This window comes from Taeniopygia guttata, chromosome 2 (genome assembly GCF_048771995.1).
Source record: "Taeniopygia guttata chromosome 2, bTaeGut7.mat, whole genome shotgun sequence".
NCBI classification, from domain to species: domain Eukaryota; kingdom Metazoa; phylum Chordata; class Aves; order Passeriformes; family Estrildidae; genus Taeniopygia; species Taeniopygia guttata.
Genome location: NC_133026.1, coordinates 133,421,217 through 133,435,671, shown reverse-complemented (window position 1 = coordinate 133,435,671; position 14,455 = coordinate 133,421,217). Strand labels below are relative to the sequence as shown.

Below are 14,455 nucleotides of genomic sequence, written 5' to 3'. Positions count from 1 at the left end.
TTTGAATTTGCAGGTGGCACTTCTAGTGTTACATCCCTTAAGTCTTTGCAGTGCACCTATATGCCTACTGATAAGGCATAAGAGAATGCAGTTGCTTTCTCTATGATAATTTTTCTTCCTTAAAATTGTATTTATAGAGGATAAAGGATATGCAGAACTATGCAAGGGAAGCACATTTAAAAATAGGAGCTGTGGTCCTTCTATCAATTATGAACTTAAATAAGAGCAGAAAGAAACCTTTTTGATAACTTTTCAACCCCTGAGTTCAAGCTTGTGTTGAAGGAGAAGACTGCATTAATTTTAAATTGCTTCTCCTTTTTATTACAGGTGATCTAAAGATATCTGAATAATTTTTTTATAACAAATTATGCAGTGCAACAGAACCTACACTTAAGCAGTAACAGCATGGAGTTACAGCTCATGTAACTCCATGCTGATGGTGACTTCTGAGTACTCTGGATGCAAGGTGTAAATTTTGACTGAAAACATTTTGTGGGCACAATATTAATGCTAAAAGGAATGCCCATAAAAGAAGTTTAAGCAAAGCACATTTTAAATTCACAAGGGAGACAGATGTTGGAGCCATTTGAGAATCTAAGTCAAAAGCTGCCAGTAGTGGAGCATGAGAATCCCTCAGCACTAAGGTGAGCACCAGTTTGCTATCAGACTCAACCCCAGATTTCCCTCATCAGACTTTTGCCAATATGCACATTCTGTACATGATCTTGGTCTGTGTATTGCAAATCTGCATTTCAGCTTCACAGATGGTAGGTTTGGTCTTCTGGAAATATTACAACTTGTCTTGGAAGATCTGGGCTTCCTTTCAAGAGAATCTCAAGTGTATGTTCCATGCAGAAATGCATCTATTTCATTAACTAGCCAAGCCTACAATATTAAAACTCAACTCCACTCTTCCTTCTCTGGCAGAATGTGGCACTGTTGACATTCTATCAAATCCAAATGTCCTAGGGTTGTAAAATGCAAACCATAAGCATAGTGACTTATAATAAATCTTTGTAGAGGTGAGGAATTTGTACTAAATTTCACCTAAAATAAAATATACATGTACTAAAATAAAACTACATTTTATGGGGAGATAATATGTTTGCAACTACTTGTGAAGTTTCTAGTAGCAATGCAATCTTTAATTCACATGTACAAAACTGACATCCTCATTCTTGGTGATTCAGTAGATTGCCAACATTTTTCTTATAAAAAGATATTTCTATAAACCTTAAGATATATTTTAATTCTTTGAAGGTAAATTGAATAATTCTTCCACTAAAATGTACTACCTTGACATGGAATGGAATGAGGAAAAGACAATTCTAGTTGAAACTTTATGTTAGAACATTGGACCTGTCTGAAAATATATAATTAAGTTATTTTTCTTGCTCTTGCTGTTTTATTGAGGAAAGAAGTTTCAAGCTAATACTTCCATACAGTTAAGGATAATTTGATAATTCTGTCATTGCTAAGAGTTTGAAAATTCTGTCATTGCTAAGAGTTCTTTCTAGTAGACAGCAGCATGCTCACACTTTAACCTGTTGCCCAAGATGAAGGGGGTTGGACCTTTAAAAGTCATCTCCAACCCAAACTATTCTCTGGTTTTGTGATTCTGTGACTAAGACTAATCTGTCACAGACTAGCCTAGACTGCAAATTTCCAGTAAATATAAAGAATACAGACATCACAATAATTCTAAAGGAAAATTGCACATGCTGGAAAGGAAGTAAATAATGAAACATATGAAGTACATAAAAATTGTTTAGGGAATAAAATAAACATTTCCTTATGGCAAAAGAGGAAAAACATTTAGGAGAAATGTTACTTGCATTGTTCATAGTAATAAAAAATCCCCAAATAATCCTTCTTTTTTTTTGAGATCTTATTTCACATTTCAGGTATCACTTATAACAGAAAATTACAATATTTTATGATGACATTATACATCCATATATATCCATATTTTAATCTTTTTCCCCTATACCAGGTTGTTTCAAATTATAATAATAAAATATTTTGATCACTAAAGTGTTTTGCTAATTTTTTGTAATATATGGCATTCTAGAAATAATTATTTCCACTTTTCACTTTTTCTTTCGTTATTTTTTTTAAATTCATAGCCACACATGTTTATATAGCAGATAAAATTTCTATATAAAACTCTGAAATACCAGAATTGTTTACAAAACAGTTCAGTGTAGTTCCAAAGCAACCTACAGTTATCATAACTACTTTTATAGAAATTAGGTGGTGTTAGACACTTTGCAAAAATAGGGATCAATTCTAAATCTACAGTCAGTTGAATCTCTGCTGTTCTAAGGCTGGTCCATCAAAGCCCCAGTCTATAGTAATCATATCACTAGTCTGACATATGCCAGTTGAGAATGTCCCTAAAATGCCAGCCACCATCTGGGAACAGCTGAAGCACAGTGTCTACTGCTCTGATCCTTTCTATTCCTCCAGTTTATTCAGATAAAGAAGCCAAAACAAAACCAACTACATCAACAAAACTACCTCAATGACATTATGTAATTTATGGGCACCTGTCTGCATTTTGTCTTGCTTTGTAAACTCTCTTTTGCTGTTTTTCTTGTCTCCAAGTTATTCCCAGCTTTCCCATTCTGACCTCGTTCATATCTACATCTTCACTCACATGCCCAGATCCTGAGCATTCACATTGAGTGCTTGGGTACACTCAAAAGTGCTGGAAGAAAGTCCTAACAGGCATAAGGGGGTCACCAAGACCTCAGCATTGGATACTCACTGGCACCTTGGGATAAAAAACTGGCATGGGAGTGTGTGGATATTCTCAGTTCAGTCAGAGAGAAAAAGAGAAAGATTTCTACCAGGCTAAGCCTGGGAAAAATTTTTCTCTTTTTCTCTCTGACGGAACTGAGACTATCCACAGGAATGCCTTGGTCAAAGTAACACAACCTGTGTTCAGTGCTCACAGACCTTCATGTGTAGGAGAGTTTTTGAGAAAAAAAAATAAAATAAAATGGCCTAAGCTTTTCACCTTGAGTCAGTTTGGCTCACATAGTTTTTCACTCTATGCTGCACAGATAAACCAAAGTTTGAGCTAGTTTGGACTATCTCAAAAGCCAGCCCCAGCAGAGCCTGGGTTTGAGCTGGGACAGATGCTGTGCACTGGACACACATACTTGGCAAGGCTGGGGCCAGGGCCTCTGACAGGTCCATTAGAGGGCTCCTCTTATTGCTTTTTGTCCTCTCCTTTCAGTCTTTCTTTGGAGGCTGATGGAAAAATACAGAGTATGGTTGATTTTCCTTGGATGGCTCCATTGCTACTCACAGGAGCAAATACTGCTGCCAGAAGCATGTAGTTTCTTTGGGGGAAAGGTGGGCATCTTGTAGAAGACAAGAGGCTGATCTTAGTATTGGTGATGAATCGCATACAAAACAGGGAATCACATATAAAGTGGGCTTGAAAACAAGAAAATGTTTCCTTTACTATAAGATTCACCAAGTAGGCTCAAGGTACTTGAAAAGAGGTCTTCAGGTCTTCTGAGGACCAACAGGTCTTCAGAACATATAGTCTGAACAAGAGTCTGGTTGATTGAATGAGAGATTTATAGGAACTCTGGTCTTTTGATGTGTATTTCCAAAGTTCCTACTAAACTGTGGCGCATTAATGTATATAGATATGGTTGATCTCAGACAAAGCATAATCTAAAAGGGCAGGGTATATCCAGCAAAGTCAATTAAAAAATAAGTATAAAAAAGGAGGGAACAGTATTTGTAACTCTGCTCTTTGTTCCAGCAAACATCATCCATTACAAACATGCATTTCCTGTTTGCATGCTCTGTGCAAAGGAGCCTGTTCTCCCCAAGTATAGGTGCCTATGGAACTGAAACCATAAAAGCCAGCCTCTTCCAGGAAAGTAAATTTATAAAAAATGCAATATCCTTTGGTGGAGTTTTACTATCCCAGCACATCAGTCTGCAGTCCACTCCAAGCATATAGGCATGGGCTGAAGCTAAAGCTAAAGCTAAAGCTAGAGCAGCATCATGGTCTGCACCCTCACAAGGCCATGAATGAGGAAAGATGGCAAATTATGCATGCAAAAAGAATGTGTTACATTCATTCCCTCTCCTTACAGCTGAGTAATTTCCACAAGCATCATGCAATAGCTCTTCTTGCTCTAGCCACAGGCAGTACATGTCATTCCCACACCTTCCTGCATCAGACACATGAGTGAATCAAATACAAGTTCATTAATCAGCCATGATTCCTTCTCCACAGTTTTGACAAGCTTCTGAGAACTACTAATCAGAAAATAGATTTTCATTTTCACAGCAAGGTCAAAGTTCCACCTTTTATTTAATCATGCAACTCAAATAAATTCACCAGAACATTTTTACATAAGATTGTGAATGCACATACACAGATCTGCAACTAGAATAACGGAGCTGACTTTCTATTATCCCTGTTGAATTTATTGAGACATTTACCTTACTGTACATTTCAAAGAAAAAGAAACAACCATTTTTTTGACATGAGAAACTTAAATTACTGTTTTTTGTTTCTAAAAATTAGAACTTTCATATCCATTTTTAAAATTAGATGAAGGATTGTACATTCTGCAATTCATAAGCAATTTTACTTAACAGCAAAGTTAGTGTTTCTTTCTGTGGGAACCAACGTAAAAATAAATTTTCTTCTACATATACACAGTTATTAGTAGAAAATTCATTTTTTATCTTGGAAATGCAACAAATGCTGAGCCAGATGAGAAATAAAAAGAAAATGAGAATTGAGTTATCAGTGTTAAACTGATACCCTGTTTGCTTTAGCAATCAAAAAACTGCAATAATAAATCCATCACAGTGTTGCTTGATCTATATTAACATATCATTAAAATTGTTGTCAGATGACTCTTCAGCAGGCCAAGCTGCAATCTTTTGCAAGCCCGTATTGAATGATTTCCCAATTTTTTAAGGATAAAGTATGTTCAGGCATATTTTGCAGAACAGTAAAATTGACTGTAATATTTGAAAACAGCCATAAAGTACAGTTCAACTTTTTAATGAGGCAGGTAACATTATTTTCTGTCAGCCAAAAAGGCCCTTGATTTTAAAGACAGCCACTACCTTGCAATTTTACAGAAGAGAAATGCACAGCTCTCCTGCCCACTTACAATGAATGATAGATGACATGCAAATCTCTGAAGTTTCTTGCCTAGTTCTCCTTTGTAAGTTAACTCAAAATATCTTTTAAAAAATATTAAAAATATTTCCATCCTACAGTGTAAAACTACCACAAAATATTGTGTTGTCCTGTTTCTTTTTTCTTTTAGAAAAAAGAAGGTCATTCTTCTGAGTCCAGCATGATGTAACACATATTTTCTGTGAGCCATGTGCCTTTTCAGTGCAGCAGTTTCCTTTTAACCACAGATGCACTGCCAGTGGTGGCCCAGCAGCTGCATGAAGAGCTGACACTGAAGTAGTGGGTACACCCTCCAGCCAGCCCTTCCTTCTCCTGGGCACGGGGAAGGGGTACTGGGATACACATTGGAGGAGATGGGTACAAGGTAGCTGAGATGAAGAAGCCCTCAGGGAGGATGAGGGGAGGAGTAGGACACAGCATGGTCTAGCTCTGACCTGCTCCTCACTCACTAAAATGCAGGTGTGTGTGAATCCTGCTTGCAGAGTGTCTTGTATACTGACCAAATTTAGATTGAATTATGCTCAGATTCCTGTGCAGCTGATCTGAACTAATTTTTGCTGTATGCATGTGCTTTGATTCTGCACTGACTTACTTTGCCTTCTGGAGGCAAGCAGACAACAGCAGAACACACTCATTCCTAACTAGGATTTACCAGTTTACAACAGAAGCAAAGAGTAGAGGCTGGAAATGATGTAGTCATAGAGAAGTTTGGAAGAATTATATACAATCATGAAATCATAGAATATCCTGGTTGGAATGGACCCACAAGGATCATAGAGTCCAACTCTTAGTCCTGCACAGGACAGCCACAAGAGTCATGCCACATGCAAACACATGGTCACAGCATTGTCCAAACACTGCTTGAACTCTGTCAGGCTTGGTGCTGTGGCCACTTCCAAGAGGAGCTGTTCCAGTGCCCAGCCACCCTCTGGGTGAAGAATCTTTTCCTGATATCCAACCTTAACCTCCCCTGGCTCATGCCATTTCCATGAGCCCTGTGAAGTATTGATACCTGCTCCTCTTTCCCTCGTGAGGAAATTGTAGACTGTGATGAAGTCTTTCCTCAGTTTCCTCTTCTCCAGACTGAACAGACCAAGTGACCTCAGCCTCTTCTCATGCAGCTTCCCCTCAAGGCCTTTCACCATCTTTGTTGCTCTCCCTTGGACACTCTATAATCGTTCATATTGTGGCACCCAGACCTGCCCTCAGCACTCGAGGTGAGGCTGCCCCAGTGCAGAGCAGAGTAGGACAATCCCCTCCTTTGCCAGGCTGGTGATGCTGTGCCTGATGCTTCCCAGGACAATGTTGGCCCTCCTGGCTGCCAGGGCACTGCTGACAACTTGCCATTGACCAGGACTCCCAGGTCCCTTTCCATGGCACTGCTTTTCCAGAAGTTCTGTCTGTCCAAACATCCAAGGCTGCCCCACCCCAGGAGCAGAATCTGGCACTGTCCCTGGTTGAACGTCATACAGTTGGTGATTGTCCAATCCTCTGGTTTGTCCAGGTCTCTTTACAAAGAATTTAATTGAATACTTAAGTGTTCATCCCTTTTTTGGTCAGAACCTATGTTATCTGATGGCAGTTCATATAATGATCCACATATTTTTTTCTGCTAAGTTATTTTGCCTTCATGTACCTGTTTATTTCCAGAGTGAAATCCAAGCTAACTTCTTCTGATGACTAATTCTTTATGCCTTTCACAAAACACTATTTTCAGGGGGTTTTTTTCTGCAAGAATTTTGGAGATAAGAGTTTAAAATATAAATGCATACACATAAACCTATGTCTCTCCAATATATTCTAAATTACTGATGTGGAGCTACATGATTCTCCTAAATAACAATGTCTCTGATGAAGTACAGCAAAGCAGTATACTTAAAATCACAGACAAGTGATTTTAAGTCATGAAGCAGCATCAGGAATAACCTGGAATGACATAAGAGAAAGAAGCATGCTATGAGGGAGAGTTCAAACCCTGTGAATTTGAAAGGAAAATCATATTCTTATTCAGTATTCATGTGTCTTCAGGGTTTTACCACGTCAGTACTACTGCTGTTGCTACAACAATTTAGGACAAGTGAGAAATCAAACCAGCCTAATCTAAATTAGGTGAACATCAGTTACGAACAAATACAAAACCATAATATAAAAACTCATTGTAAAAATTGGTGGTGTCATCCACATGGGCAGAAATCTGCCCCTATTCATGTCTCATAACAGGGAACAGCTACAGTAGATGGCAACCATCACCCTAGGAGCAGAATCCCTGCTCTGAGTGCCTTATGCCTCAGGAGAGTCACAACACTGACACCTGTCAGTTGGTATTTCAGGTTATACCTATGAAGAAGTAAAACTCAAATGGGGAATGCTCACAGTAAGAAACAGTGACTGACTGGAGAGATTGTTTGTGTGCAGAATCACTAGCAAGGCTGTGAGGATCCCCAGCCACATCTCCTGGAGCTGCCCCACCACTAGGTCCCCAAAGGGAGACAGCAGTGATTGAAAATGTGAGGTGAGGAATGGGACACAAGATCTGTGGCTGGAGCTGCTGAAGAAAAGGCATCTGCCCAACAGCTAGAGGTAGCAATAAGGCAGAAGTTTTAAAGATATTTTGAGGTAGTCTTTCACAATATGTCTACATTATTTGAGAAATTGAGAATATATATAAGCTACCTGCTGGGACTCTGCCTGATTGCTGGCTATATCTACAGATGATTTCCTTTAGAAGTAGCTACTCTGTGGAGTCTGAGGAGGTAGACAAGATCAGTACTACACAACAACTTGTTCACTATTAATAAAACTTCCTACTTAACATAAACCAATTTCATTTATCCTGAAAATCAGTCTTGCATGATTTAGGGAAAAAATACAGTTCTATGTTGTGTCAGGCACATTCTACTCTCTCTTAGGATTTTTTTCATACAGTAGCACAGAGGAAAGAAAGAGAAAACAATTTCTATTTCTGCTCCTTGTTTTTCCCATGTGGAATGTCTTTGGAGAATTGTTTACCTGGAGTAATTGCTTGATTGGATTCTGGTGAGGATTGTTTGAGCCTGATGGCCAATCCAATCCACCTGTGTCTGGACTCTCCCGAGAGGGTCATGAGTTGTGAGGGAGTTAGATATGGTAGTTAGAAAAAGCAGGTTTGTAGTTTTAGTATCTCCTTTAAGTAGTATATTAATGTATTATAGTATAGTTTTAATAAATAAATCATTCAGCCTTCTGAACTGGAGTCAGACATCATCATTTCTTCCCACCGGGTTCACCTGTATTTACAATATTATGTTGTTGTTGCAGCCAATGAAAATACTGAAACGTGCATTAAGCCGGCTCTCTAATAGTACTAAACCACCTGGAAAACAAAATTCAATGATTAAAAAGAAATAATTTTCCCTGTTTTCTGCCTTTTTTATATGAAAGACCTGATTGATGGAAAATAATGAACAGAAATGCTTTCTAGGCAGGAAGCTGCTCCTACCTTCTGGGAGGCAGCAGGGGCAGCCCCACATCAGACACTCAGCTGCTTTGCTGCTGATTTCCATGTGTTTCAGGGGAACGGGTTTGGCTTGAAGTACAAAGTGAAAGGCAGAGTCTCTCACCTTTCATCCAAACAGTGACCCTGGGGGAAATCTCTGCACTGACAGTGCATCAGGTCTTCCAGCACAGAATACGGATGAAAACTTTTTGTGCATTCATGCAAATGGATTGCCACAGATATGCGCTCTCTGCTGGTTGTAATAAAATTTCAAGGGGATCAGCATCTGAGTATAATGAACACATTGAAAGCTCAGTTGCTTAATTGAACAAAATTTCTCTCAACCAGACTTAATCCTGGATGAAAATCAGGAATAATAAAAAAAATAAGACCTATAACAAGTAAAAACTCCAAATCCAAGTACTACTACAGCTCATGAAATCAAGGCTACAGATCTCTTTTCCATATGAAATATGTTATTTTTCTTTGACCACCTAAGGGTCAGTCACACTAGCTGTAAGCAAACCCAGACATATTAATTGGACAAGTAAACAAGATCTAGTCCTTCTCTTTTATTTTTCCTGCAAATTCTATGTTCATTTCTCCATGCAGGAATGCACTATTCCAGCATCATAACAAATACAGTGAGTTAATTCCAGGCACAGGTATGTTCATATAAAGACCTTTCTGCACCTTAAGAAAAGGTCATCAGTTGGCTTCTGAAGCAGGGACTTTCAGACCCCTGAAGACATAGCAGTACAGGAGACCTCCAGAGTGACCCATGGCTCAGTGTCAAGAGCCTCCAGGATGTAAGGCACTGCCCCTTCCTCCTAGTCTGACCTGGCACACACAGGGCCATCAACGTGCAAAGACACACTTTGGATCTAACATACACTTTTGGCCAGCCTGTTTGCAAGATGCATGGTGACAGAAACAGATTCAGTAAGAAGGACTCTGTCCCAAATTGACTGTCATCAAATACTGGTGCAGAAGATTTCGATCAGTAGTTATTAAGAAACACTTCAATAAAGAGGGAGAGGAAAAGAGAAAGAACAAAGCAGGCTTATCCCCTGAATCATGAAAGGAACAAATCCACAAATGCTGACAAATTTCTTTTAATTAGTCTTTAGTAAACATCTGCTGCCTCATTAAAAAAAAATAAAGAAAGAAAAAAAATCAACAAAAGAATCCAACAAACAGCCCCCCAAAATATACATTCTGCTTAGTAATAAATCTGTGTTATCTGCCATAGACTTTCATGAGGGCAGATCTCTTCAGATGTTACCAGGGTTATTTATCTAGACATTTATCATTACTTCTTTGAAGTTCACATGAAAAAGATCCTAGAAGGTCCTAAAAGGAGATAATCTATATTTTACCATTAGGGACTACAGAGGGTTTGTGACTCATTCTTGATCTCACCCTAATCAATGGCATTACTCATTCACTTTGATAGGCACAAGATGAAACTCTAAAGTTGAAATTCTATTTTCCTGAAATCAACAAAATTTTCTATCAGTTTTACTGGGTTCAGGATTTCAACCCAAAGTTTTGAAGAGAACAGAAGATATTCACTCCTATGCAGAGGCCTAACATGTTGCCTCTAACATCTGCCTAAAATCCCCTTAAATCTGGTCTGATACTGTATAGCACTTACATCTCTCACCTGAATAATGGAAAAGTTGACCCCATAGAGTCTGGCATATTTTAAAATTTGATAGTCTATAAAAGAAATACAAGTTTGTTTTGTTTTGTTTTTTCCCCCCAAAAAAAGACAGCATACCCTGTATGTGTACCCAGGTAGTAATCTATACTCATATTTAGCCCTGTGTTGAATGGCAAAATCTTTTTCCTACTTGCATTCCAATACCATTTAAGACATTATGGTATCAGATGCATGAATTACACAGGTGATATCCTGTTTCCCTTGTTTATAGGGTGAAAGTTTTTCTTCAGTTAAGAAAAAAAAAAGGGCAGGAAAATACTCCTTTCATAACTAGCTGTCTAGAATACCTGCATTATAAATAGACCAAAACATTCTCTTCCATATGTATTTCTGATTTGTATTTGATTGGGTAGGAAGAACTCCAAAGATTTAGTGTTCAACTTATATCTTGTACACTTCAGACTCAGGCTAAATTAACATGTAAGAAATGTCAGGGGACTCACTGGCTGACACTTGGCCAACACTGGCCAACACTGGCCAACATATATCTCATTTGCACAGCTCCCACTGCCTTGAATGAGCTGGTTTATTCAATTCCTGTTTGCTAGCTTAGCATTTTATTCTCAAAAAAGAACCCCGCCTATCTCTAGAGAGTATCCTCTAGTCTAATTTAGATCAGGAGTAGCCTCTGGAAGTCACTCCAAACATCCACTGCTGCCCTTTCATTCAGTGATCCAGTCACCTTGCCAGAGGATGCATCCAGTTTCCCAGGCACTGCCCTTGGTAGCCCCAGGCTGGCTGTACCCAGTCACACCAAATCATCTGGGGGCTGCATGTGGCTGCTGCTCCCACTGAGGGGAGCCTGACTGGTCCAGATCCTCTCTCCTGAAGATGGGTGTGCATTTGTTTATTTGCACTCCCCAGGAATCTCCCTGATCTGCATGACCTTTCAAAGAGACAGAGAGAGGCTGTACAACTGGCCAAATCCTCAACACTTAAAACATTAAAAGGACTTTTAAAAGTCCTTTTAATAGGACTTTTAAAACATTACATTGTATATTTACATACAGAAAAAGAAAACACAGTTATGCTCTTATTAGGTTAAGAATACCAAAAAGTGTAAGGCATATATATAAACCTGTTCTAACATTAAGCTATATAGCTTCAGTTTATCAGTGGCATTCTGGGCCCCTGGGGTATAAAGTCTACTCAGTTGCCTATTCATCTCTTCCACCTTTTTTTCTTTGCTCTTCCTCTCATTAGTTTTGTTTATGTTTCTCTAAAATATTGGCGATTTTCTTCCATATTCCTTATGACACCTCAACCACACCTACTAATATTACAAGCTATATACCTAAGCTTAGGAAGGCTAAGATAAGTTTTCATTACAAGATATCTTTGTAATTAACATTTTGTAACCATGTAGAAAACAAGGTACGAACAGAAAAGCTCACACACAACTCTTACATCCTTAAATAAGTAATAAGCAATTCTCCTTATTAAGGAATAGTATTCAATTCTAAACAAATTTTTGTGGTAATAGATGTCACAGTAGTAGTGTTGCACTCACCTAGTCCTGGCACATAGGATATCCAGGCAATGGTACTACAGTCATTCTTAATCCATGAACTTTACATAAACGGGAAGCCCTCAATGTTGCTGCAATAATTTTTACACCATACACTCTAACTGTATAAATGGGAATGTATAAAATACTTCAAAGACGCAATGCAGAATCTCTCAATGAATTCTATGCTTGGACACCAATTCATCTGAAGCATGGCAATGGGGCTTGACTTAAAAGTATCCTGGTACCAGAGAGAGGACAGAGCCTGAATGAGTGACACTTACATTGTAGGGCAAGTCCCAGATGACAGTCAAAAGGAGCCACAAACTCAGTATGGCTCAGAAATCAGTTCAGCTCTCTCTCCAGCCCAGGGGTGACACAGACACAGGATGACACAGGTTAACTGAAAAGATCCCGAACCTGCTGGTCTGGATGGACCATGTAGACATGAAGAAATCTTAACAAGAGATGATGTCAATGACTGCATCAATCAAGGCTTTGATCTCTAGGCAGCATTAGATCTTGTCTGTAGGCCATGGCAGTTCATAAACTGAATGGGTGTGCTAACAGCCCTCACTCAGCCTGGCTGAATACTTCAGTGGACTGAGATAACAAGACTAAAGAAGCTACTGCCCAGGGCAATCCAGCAGGTGATAAAACTTTATTGCCTAAACACTTTCAATATCCCCATCTATCTTATTTGAAAACAAAAAACAAAAACAAACAAACAAAAAAGCCAACAACTTTAATTTGTTCTCCATTTATCCACAGAGAATAGAAGTCAGCCATCCATTTGCTTCCACTGTATCTGAAATTGCCTGACAAAATTCCCAGACAAGCAGCACAGTTCATCACCTCAAGGGCAATGCTGCTTTTGTTGCTTCCAGGATCTGTGGACAACCCAACCACTTGAGTTACCCAGGGCAACCATCCTGCACAATCAAGGCAGCTCACAAGCACAATATGAACTGAGTAACATGGGCATACAAATGGCTCTGCAGAGTGTGTTAATCCAATGGGATTTTCTTTGCTCTACTAGGCCTCCCAGAATCACTGTTTTGCACCAATTTTCTCAGCATGCATGGCTTCATCAGGCCTCTGTCAGCTAGTTCAGAGACAGCCTAGTGTATCTCTGTTCAAGCTAATGTGGTCTTCCAGAAATGAGAGCACTGAAAAGTAAAACTAAGAGATGCAAAATAGTTTGGAGAGATCCAGGCTGTCCTTGACATGGATGGCGAGCAGTTCCTGCTGCAACCTAAGCAGCTGCACACAGTGCTGCTCTCATGCCTTTCCATCATAGGTGACATGTAAACCTTCCCTTATCCAATTGTCACGGGTCTCTCTCCTCCCCTTCCCAGTCCCCTGGGAGATAAAAACAGACTATTGGAGACAAATCCTCAAACAGCCACTTTCTCAGAGAGACCAAACAGGCTTCATGGAGTTTTATGGGGTCAAGTTATTTTTCTTTTTTCTTCTTCTTTCAGAGCCTGTTACTTTTGCCAATATTATTTCCTAAAGAAAATCCTACATTTACTTTAACAGGTGGTACTAAAACACTCACCAGTCCTCTGAAAGCTCAAAATCAACCTAGTCTATGAATGCAAGAGAAGACATATCAATGAACAATTAAAAAACCCCACAAAACAACCTAAAAAAACCAAACTTAAGTGAATTCATTTTTTTCCTGATTTTCTCTAATACGTTTTCCTCTGTCAAAAATTAACACCACAAACATCTAGTTCTACATAGTGAAACTATGATATGCTAAACCCATATAATTATTACCAGTAATTAAATGTGTATTTTAAAGTACTACTATTGTATACAGATATTGAAAGACAAAAGGTAGTGAAAAATTATTTACTATATTTCTTGAAATCTAAGGCATAGATTAATTTAAAATACACTATAGTATGACTGATTCCTCTGAATTATTATACAGCTAACATCTCATATAAAATTGAATGATTAACAGGGTAAAACAAACTTATTTAGCGAAAGAAAAGCTCTGTCACAACATTGTATTTTAGGCACAACACTGTATTTATAAACTCTCCCAAAAACATACTGGAGCTGCCAAATCTGTGCTTGACACACAATTCATACAGCCCTGCTAAGAAATGAGTGAAACCAGGCAGTGCTAGGTATGTAGGCGTGCAAATGCCATCTGAAGACATCTTTGTGGAAAAGTGCCATTTTGGTTGTGTAACTGGAGGCCCAGAACTCTCATCAGGGAACAATTCTATTCTCTGCTACTCTGGCAATGATCTGATTAATTCAATCTAGTTGATAGATGTCCTTAGCAATTTTGGTTAGCAAATTAACTCCATTGTATTTGCAGGCATGACTTTAATGCTGTTTGGGGGCTGTGCCAATTCAAATGGCAGGATTTGTGCCTGACCTATGTCTGAGAAAGTTATCCTCATAATATGTCAAGAAGAAAGCTTGCTGAGCACACTGTGCCCTTTAAAATGCTATTCCAGGAAGAAGCAGTCACCACGCAAGTTGTTTCCACCGTTCACTACTGCAAATGCCTGTCCTACATGAACTCCATAG

At 38.8% G+C, this 14,455-nt stretch overlaps 1 protein-coding gene and 1 long non-coding RNA gene across 25 annotated transcripts in view; both read right to left on the bottom strand.

Annotated features, from left to right (window-relative positions):
• Positions 1-14,455, bottom strand: part of OXR1 (oxidation resistance 1) — a 338,566-nt gene that overhangs the window by 94,761 nt on the left and 229,350 nt on the right. The window lies entirely within an intron of this gene.
• On the bottom strand, positions 4,329-9,444 carry LOC140682465 (uncharacterized). The gene is made up of 2 exons (XR_012054248.1): positions 8,791-9,444; positions 4,329-7,117 (listed from the first exon to the last, which is right to left on the bottom strand). It is a non-coding gene; the product is annotated as an uncharacterized lncRNA (long non-coding RNA).